Source organism: Callospermophilus lateralis, unplaced genomic scaffold (genome assembly GCF_048772815.1).
Source record: "Callospermophilus lateralis isolate mCalLat2 unplaced genomic scaffold, mCalLat2.hap1 Scaffold_105, whole genome shotgun sequence".
Taxonomy (NCBI): domain Eukaryota; kingdom Metazoa; phylum Chordata; class Mammalia; order Rodentia; family Sciuridae; genus Callospermophilus; species Callospermophilus lateralis.
Genome location: NW_027510702.1, coordinates 3,382,860 through 3,392,403, shown reverse-complemented (window position 1 = coordinate 3,392,403; position 9,544 = coordinate 3,382,860). Strand labels below are relative to the sequence as shown.

The 9,544-nt window shown below is 30.7% G+C and overlaps 1 pseudogene; it reads left to right on the top strand.

Moving 5' to 3' along the window:
* The first annotated feature begins 541 nt into the window (after positions 1–541).
* LOC143637775 (protein SIX6OS1-like) overlaps positions 542–9,544 on the top strand; it is a 30,074-nt pseudogene continuing 21,071 nt past the window's right edge.

Sequence of the window (9,544 nt, the reverse complement as noted above, 5' to 3'; positions counted from 1 at the left end):
GAGCCAGAGCTGTGAACCCCACCTCTGGCGTGTTCTGTACAGTGAGTTGGCTCTCGTGTGAATTTTTTTTTTTTAAATATTGGGAGGCAAATTGGTAAATGTAAACCTGCACCACTTTTCTGGGTTTCACCTTGCTGTTGGTGAAGGACTTTCACTGCGCGGGGCAGTACACACGCCAAGCAGGGACATATTCAGATATTTATTTTACAGGGCACGCCCTTTTGAGAAGTCTAGGTGTCTGGATCCCCAGAGATTCAAAGACTTACTGCAGTACCAGGAATAAACAATCACGAAGGCGCCCACCCTTGCCCCTATTCTCAGCCATGCAACGACGTTCAGCAGCTGCCTAAGTGTCTCTTAGGGCTCTACCAGGAAGGTGGCTGTGGACTGAAAACGTCTCTTACCCTCTGTCTTGCTCCATCCACATTTTTTTGTGAGAATGTTATATTTAAAAAGTTGTTACTGAATATACATGTGTATTTTCATTTTATGTTCATGTGTATATTCACTTATTTTTTATTTTCTTTACATAGTATCCAAGATGAATGACAGCCTCTTTGTCAGTCTGGACAGACTTTTGTTAGAATTTGGTAGGTATAAAATGAAAATAAATAGGTAACTGTATTATTATTCGACATTTTAACAATGAAGTAAAGTCACAATAGAATTGTTTTAGTTTTCCAGTATGAGCAAGATACAAGTACTAAAGAAGACATGATTCAAAGAATTAATAGTAAGTAGTTTTGCATGTTAAAGATGTTTTTGTCTTAATTTTTATGACATATAGCATAATATATAATTGCCCTGTTTATGGCAACTTGTAGTTGGCATTGTAACTCTTCTGGAAATTCTTTACTAATTTATTAGTATAAATTCTCTACTAATTCTGGAAATTCTCTACTAATTCTCTCCACTAATAATGAGCTTTTTAGCCTAGGCAAAATAGTTGTGATTCACCTACTGTTTTTCAGTAAATTTGTGTATTCTGCATTTAATTATTTTGTGAAGAATTTTGCTTTAAGCAGCAATGACCCCTAAGGTGCAGTTAAAAAATGTTATATTTCTCAAATAACAAGGTTACTTCAAATATTTGAGTGAAATGTTTCTCTTTAAAGAAATCATCAAAAATTAGGAACCAGAATTGATGCCACATTTTCAGGAATAATAATTCTGAAAATAAGTGAATTGGCTAGTAAATATAAGTGAAGTGGCTGCGCAAATTAAATAAATATAATGCTTTAAATATTTTAGTTCTAAAAATATAACTATTAACTTCTTAATTGTCACAGAAAGATTGAATTTGGTTATTTTTTTCTACAATCAAAAAATAAAATATTATGAAATTATTTAATATTTTCAAGAACTAAGTTTATCTTAAATCATTGGTAAATAAGTTAGTTGATGGTGTATTTAATAATTAATTGATAGAAATTATGTATTTGTCAATAACAAAATCCTTATGTTAATACAATTAATGAGTAAACATTTGCATGAATTTATAGCATCATAAGATGAATTGACCTTAAGTGTTACCTAATCTAGCCCAGTGTACATTCTTCAATTGCAAATACAAATCCTCCTTAGTTTCTGGGGGGCTGTGGTCTTCTAGTTTTTAGTACAGGAGGCTTCCCTTCTCAAGCCTCACTTCCTCTCCTTTCTGGCTGTCCTCCTTTTAGGTAAGTTGACATAAACTGTTTTTCTTACTGTATTTGTTTATTTTGAATTTATAATTTCTACTTTAAGAAAATAAACATTTCCTCTTTTAGAATGCTTTGAAGACATAAAAGAAAACAAATCAACTATTTGTAAGATACATGAAACTATAAAAACAACAGATGAGGAAATTGCTCATTACTGTAAACATAGTAATGAAATCAAAGACAACTGTAATAAGTGAGTATTTGAAAGAAATGAACCTTCAGTATTTGCCATTTGATTTTTTTATTCAAGATTTCTAGGTTTATAGTTGAAGACACCATTGCATGTTTTGTTTTGTTTTGTTTTTTTGGTATTGGGGGTTGAACTCAGGGTCTTCCTTGTACATGCTAATAAGCATGTTCTCTACCATTGCCCTAAGTGCTGAATTATGAGATTTCACTAACTTAGATATAGTTAGTATAAATAAAGAATTTTAGTGTAGTCTATGTAAGTCTTATTAGTCTGAAATAATTTCCATTTTTTGACTTTTCAAGATCTTAGTGTTTTTGTTTATGTGGTGCTGGGAATCAAATCCAGGGCCTTATGCATGATAAGCAAGTGCTATCTTGATACATGATAGACAAGAACCACCGAACTACACTCTGGCTTAAGATCTTAGTTTGTATAAGGGAATCCAACCTAAAACTTTTCAAGATAAAACACTTCTTTTGAGAAATATCTCTCTAGGTCTTTTGTCCAATTTCTAATCAAGCTATTTCTTTTCTTGCCATTGAATTGTGTGACTTCTACTTCAACCATTTTTATGATAGGAAAATATTGGAAGTAACTCTAAATGTTCAACATTAAGGGACTAGTTAAATGAATTTTGGTATATCCAGATGACTGAACACTAGGCAGCCAATAAAATCATGACATAGGTGTATGTTTGACATGGGAAAATGTTAGTATATTGCAAATTGAACAAAGCAGTTTATGCATCATTATTCATAATAAGAACCCAATCCATGATAATATATCTATATCTAAGAAAAACCTCAAAGGATGCACATTGAAAAGCTTATAGTAAATATCTTCTCATTGAGCTTATGTTTCTTATGGAATTTTAAATACTCAGAATATATGCATGTATAATCTTAGACCTTCAAATTTCCTTTTGGGGAATATATTTTAAGTATCAGAAATTAAGGGGTTGGGGATATATCTCAGTTGGTAGAATGCTCACCTGGAATGCACAAGGCCCTGGGTTTAATCCCCAGCACCACAAAAAAGAAAAAAAGAAAGAAAGAAAAGAAATTAAGACAAATATTTAAGTATAATTTCAGTAAGTGATAAAGGAGGATAAATTTTATGTGAATATGATCTCAATAATGTTAAAATATATAATTGTAGCAAAATCTTGAAACAATTTTAAAATCATAGTAGTTATTTAATATTGAGAATATGTAAGATAGTTTCTTATGTATACTCTTCTGTGCTTCCAAATGGGCATATGGACTTTTTTTTTCTTTTTCATTTTGCATATGTACTTTTTGAATTTGGAAAAAAAATGAAAATAGAGGAAATATTCAAACAATACTTAGAATGGAAGCTGCCATGGTATATATAGTAATTTTAGATTTTTTGCATTGGTAATAGTTTTCAAGTTATATAATAAAACAAAAATATATGAGGTGAATATTCATTTTATTCTATCTGATTTGATAATCTATTTTGGCCTAGTTTCAGCCATGCTATATTTGCTTCTTTCCCTATCATATCTCAAAAACAAATTTTATGTAAAAATTAATGAATATTAATATTTGAGCATATGAGTGTGTGGATATTGATAGTGATGGGGATAGGATATGCAATTTTTTTTCTTTTTTATACTGTTGTATTTATTATTTTAAAAATTGGTTTATATTAATTATACAGAGTAGTAGATTTCATTGTGGCATAGGGAATGTTTTCTTGATGTAAACTTGTTTTCTCTAGGAAGACACATTTATTTCTCTTTAAATGATTTTGTTCATTTTTTATTATCTCTGCCAATTTTTTTATTTGTTTATCGTTCTGAAGTGCTAATTACAACTATAACTTTTTTCTATAGCTGGAAGCCAACATGTGATGTTTTTCATAAACATGAAGATTATATGCAGGACCAATTTACTATTTATCAAGAAACCATTGAAAAAGACAAGTACAGTATATATATTAACTTAAGTGTATCAGTTTTATAAATTAGTATTACTGGAACATACTTTGTAAGAATTTAGAAAGTGTGTATTGTGAGGGAATTATTTTTAAGTAAATGTGATATCTTGGACTGAATGTTTGAAGGTCTCCATATTTGTTGTAAAAGCTTGAATATGTTGAGATATTGCCTTAGATATAAACCATTTATCTATCAGCAGCATTTATAGCAAAGTTCTTCAATTAATGGTATTTTTGACTGAACAGTGTAAGCAAACATTTAGGAGGATAATTATTTGTAGAATAAACATTTTGAAAAATTTGAGGTATTGGTTTTTTAAAGGCATTTTGTGTCAAATTTCAGTTTTTCAGATTGCTAATTTAGTAAAGTGGTTATATTCTAATGGAGAAATACCAGTAGTTATCTGAATTTATTTTACTTCGTGTAAAATCACATCATCTTAGGGTTTAAATGTAATTAATGAATATAATAAAACAATGTTAGAGACTTTGAACATGATATATATGGCATTAAAATTTTACCTAATTTTAAAAACTGAAGTGATTTGAGAACACTTATCAGTTTTTACATTTTATTTAAGAAACACATATGTTGAAGGCCTTGTGGTGCATACCTATAATCCTAACAAGTTGAAGGTTGAGATAGGAGGATCTCAAGTTCAAGGGCAGCTGTAGCAACTTAGTGAGACCCTAAGCAACTTAGCAAGATACTGTCTCAAAAATAAGAAATAATAAATAAAATAAATAAATAAATAAATAAATAAATAAATAAATAAATAATGCCGGGGATAAAGCTCAGTGGTAAAGCACCCTTGATTTCAGTCCCCAATATCAAACAAAAAATCCTCCTAAAATAACTACCCATGTAAAATCTATAATCCATTATTTTCAAAAATGAGTCTTAGGTTAGAACTAAAGTTTAAAATTGGGACTTAATGGCATTAGAAATCTTGTATGTAGATGAGGTTTCTCAGGAAAATATATGGAGCAAAGTGGAGAAAGGCAAAAGTATGCTATCATCCAAAGAGTAGACAGAAGGTGGAAAAGATGAAGGAGACTATTAGGTTGTCATTTATAGATCCTGCTTCAATCCCAAAATAATTTGAGATATTTGTATAAAAATACAACAGTGTTTAAAAAAAATCAAGGCTACATGTGGTCCTGCATATTGTTTGTTAAAAGTACAGAAATTAGGCTTTGAAATTCTTAGTAGTCAAGGCATTGATCAAGAAATATGATCAGAGTGTTCACTTAAAAAAATTTAATTAGAGGCTGGGGGTGTGACTCAATGGTTGAACATTTTCCTAGGATGCTCAAGGCCCTGGTTTTAATCCTTAGCAGTTTACTTGCTTAAGATAAGTTATGAAGTTTTTCCCGAGACTTGAGAGAAATTTCTCTCCTGGGTCTTCAAAAAGGGGAAATTGGGGAGTGTGGTAATATTTTCAGTAAGTTCTTTCAAAAAAGTCCCCGTTTTTAATGTTTTTATTAATGCATTAAGTTATACATAATAGTGGTATTCATTTTGACATATTCATAAATGCATATAATTTCCTTCATTTCAACAATCAGTACTGAGGAAGTAGGGGCACTAGCTACTTATTTCTGATCTCCCATTCTTGTTCTGAGCATTCATGAAGACTAGTACTGCTAGAATAAATTAGATAATAATGAATTTCTGAATCATGACTTAGCTATGCTGTGTTCTGCCAAAGTTTCTATATGGAAGATGTTAGAAGTAGATATGACTATATAGTATGAACAAGATAGAATATGGTATGCTAATCTCATATGAAACAGGTGACCCAGGCCTAATTTTTCAATGGTATTTCTCTTCTCCCTGGACCATTTTCCCAAGTTATTATATAAGTGGGGTCTTAATTAATCAACATACATTTAGAAGAACAGGAACTTATTTGGGGCTCAACTGCTTTATCTTGCTAAAGGGGACAGAGTTTAGCAATATTAAAAAATTAGATCATTCTTAAAATTCAGACTTGTTGACCCAGTACTTATCAATCATTACTTATTAAACCAGAAGTTTTAAGAATACTTGCTCCTATTCTCTGCTAAGGAGAACAATCATTATAGCATCTTTTAAGAAATTTCTTGATCCAAGAAATAAAATCTTGAGGAATATAAGGACTATATATTTTCAAAAAGTTTACTATGAATATTATTTTTGAAACCAGAATTTGGTAAAAAGAGATTCAGGAATATATTTTCTGTAGGACTGGGGATGTATAGCTCAATGAGTGAGGCTCTCGGTGCAGTCCCTAACACTGAGGCTGAGGGTATATTTTCAGTGAAGAACTGTATTGAGTACTTTCAGTGTTATAGATCAGGATTGGCAAACACTTTTTGTAAAATACCAGATAGTAAGTATTGTAACTCAACTCTACTGTGTGGTACAAGATGGCTTTAGGCCATACATAAATAAATGAGATATGATCCACTAAAACCTTATTGGACAGTGAAATTTGAACTTCATATAATTTTATTATGTCATGGAGTATATTTCGAGTTTTTTTCAATAATTTAAAAACCATTCTTAGTTCACAGACAACAGAGGATGGATTAGATTTGGCACATAGGCAGCCTGGGGATGTAGCTCAGTGGTAGAGCACTTGCTTAACATGCAAGGCTCTAGATTCAATCCTCAGTATATTCTCCCCTACCCCATCACAAAGTTTTGGCACATAGGCAGTAGTAATCAACTCCTTTGGCGTATGGGTCAAATAAAAAAGAAGTCTTAATATTCTTTTGTAAGAATAATGCCTCACTTACAACTTGTGCCTAAATAGATGGTCACCCATTATTAGTTGAATTGATATAGAAGAGTTCCTCCAAACGGCTCAAATTTTTTTTTATAAGAATACTTGTGGGGTATACATGAATGATTATGAACCCAGAGTTTTAACGCATAGAACGTGACTTCATGTAATAGTTTCAGCTAAAGAAAATTAAAGGAGATTTAAAAGGCATAGTTACAGAGGTCAGAACCCAGGGAGCATAGATATTTAAGAAGGTATAACTGATATTGGCCAAATTATATTATATCCTGTGCATGAATGAATATGTAACAACAAATCCCATCATTATGTACAACTGTAATGCACCAATATAAAATGTGGGGAAAAAAAGGTGTGACTAAAAGAACCCAGTTCTTCAATGTCAGTTAGGATGAACATAAAAAATAGATCATTTGATTGGATAATTTAGATCATTGATGACCATGGAAAGAATAATGTCATTATACTGGTGGGAGTGGAAGTTAAATTGAAGAAGATTAACCAGGTGAGGAATAAAAAAAGTGTGGCTGAGAAGTGTCTTGGGGTTAAAGAAAGTTGAAGGACAGACAATAATGAGAGTAATACAGACAAATAGATGTTTGAATTGCTTTTTATACTTAATTTAGGATACTTTAACAAGTGATATTTACTAGGTTTTTAGATCTATTCTACATCATTTATTTTTAACAGAAAAATGTATCATGATTATGTATGTCAGTATAAAGAAGTTTTGAAGCAATACCAACTAAAATATTCAGAAACACCCTTTTCACGTGAATATTATGAGAAGAAAAGAGAACATGAAGAAATTCAAAAGACAGTGTTGGCATGTTCTGAACAACTAAAAATGAGTGAAACTATTCTTATGGAATTTCTAGGTATTAACCTTTCTGTAATATGATGCTTTAATTATTATATCTTTGTACTGAGAAGAATACAATAAATCAGTCTCAACTATGACTTTTTTTCAGTGCCTGCACCCTTTCCATCACTTACCGAGTGGACATTACACATGTATCCACAATAGTATTTCTATTTATAATTTTATTAGATAAGTATTGTTTCTGTATTTTAATTATTATTTTGTTTTCCTGGTGAGAGCTTCATAGATTTGTTTTTGTGTTTAATTCAGGTTTTAAAGGTCACTTTAAGGTCTTTTGGGATTAGTTCTCATGTACATGTGATCAAAAGCAAGTAATTTTAAGGGGAATAAAATTGTATATGTATTTGGCTTTAAAGTGGCATATCAACAATCAAACTAATGAAAATGTCATCTTGCTTTGTCTTTTCAAAGAAGTTCTGATTAAATTGATTAATTATTACTTGTTATGATAGATGGTGGTAAGGAAGTGAGTCAACAATTATTCACTAATATTTAAAAATTCAGTGGGTACTTACCTTGTGTCAGGCAGTACTGAAGAAATTACAAAGCTCTCTTGCAAGGAGCTCAGAGTTTAATAGAGGAGAAAGACAAATAAAGAATTCTAATACAGTATCACTGTGATAGATGCTTAAGTAATTCTTAATTGGTCTACTTTCATCTGGACATTCTGTTTAGGGAGGATTTAGACTCAATTTCAAGTAGAAAATTTATCTGCTATTAATAGACATCCTACATGGTTATTAATTAACACAATTACCTAAGTTCCTCTATTATCTATCTAGAATTTAGAATGAATAGAAGAGTAACAGTGAACAAGAACTCTAGAGAAATTTTATCAGAACTTCCTATCCTGCCTTAAAAATATGTGACTTATATGCTAGAACAAACATTTCAGGTGAATATTATTTATAAAGCTAAGTTATTACCAAAAGTATCAGTTTAAATTTTTAGAAATAGATATTTAAATCCTAATCTTTAATTCTTCCTACCTCCATCTACCTCTTCTTGTTTAACATGCAATTTTACATCTCATCCCAACTCATATCCAACTCCCTTATACTTTCTGTATTTCATCTACCAACTAACCTCTGCCCTTTCCCACTAAGAAGTTAATGCATAGATAAACAACAAATGTTCATAAAAATATAATAGGCTCAAACCAAAACATGAAGGATAAAAAGCAGCAGAAGAGATAAAAGAATGGTTTAGGATGAAACAGAAAAGAAGCAAGGTAGAATACAGGGATAAAGAAGACTTTGTACAAACATAGGAGTTATAATCTGATAGAAAGTCATATAAAGAATTTTGGAGGTTGAAAGAGGATTAAAGTTTCAAGTTCAGCATCAGGAAAGATCTCTCTGTTTGTCAGAGGGTGCATTGATGAAACTTATAAGGCAAGAAAAGGGAAATTGGGTGGATTTTTAATGTTGATTTTGGAATAATACATGATGGAAGCATAAAAAGTTAAATTGGGACCTGAATTTATTATATTTTATTAGTCATCCCAATGACACAGTGAACTTAGTTTAAAAAAAAAAAAACAACACCTTGTGAAAATATTTAACTGAATAAAAACATTCTAACAAATATTTTTGATGGATGTTACTTTTAAGTTAATAGAGATCAATACTAACTTATCTTCATTAGTCTGCAGATATTTATATTAATCTTACCTGTTTCAGAAACAGTGCTTATTGCTTATATATACCACACATATAAATGACATTATATAATATTAACTATTTCTGACATAGTACATTTATTTTAAATGTAAGGTTTACTTGCACAGCATAGTTCCTTAACATAAAAAGAGTTAATCTGAGATGTAAAACACAAGATATCCTCAAACATGCCAACAGTTTTACCAAAAGTTCATCTGAATTGAAGAAAAAGCAGATGAAGCAGAAATGGAAATTAATTCATTAAACAAGGTATATATTTTGTTATTGTTTCTAAAATATGTATTAATATATAATAGTGTGTTAGTTGACACCTTAGGAGAGCTGTTAAGATAGCCTCA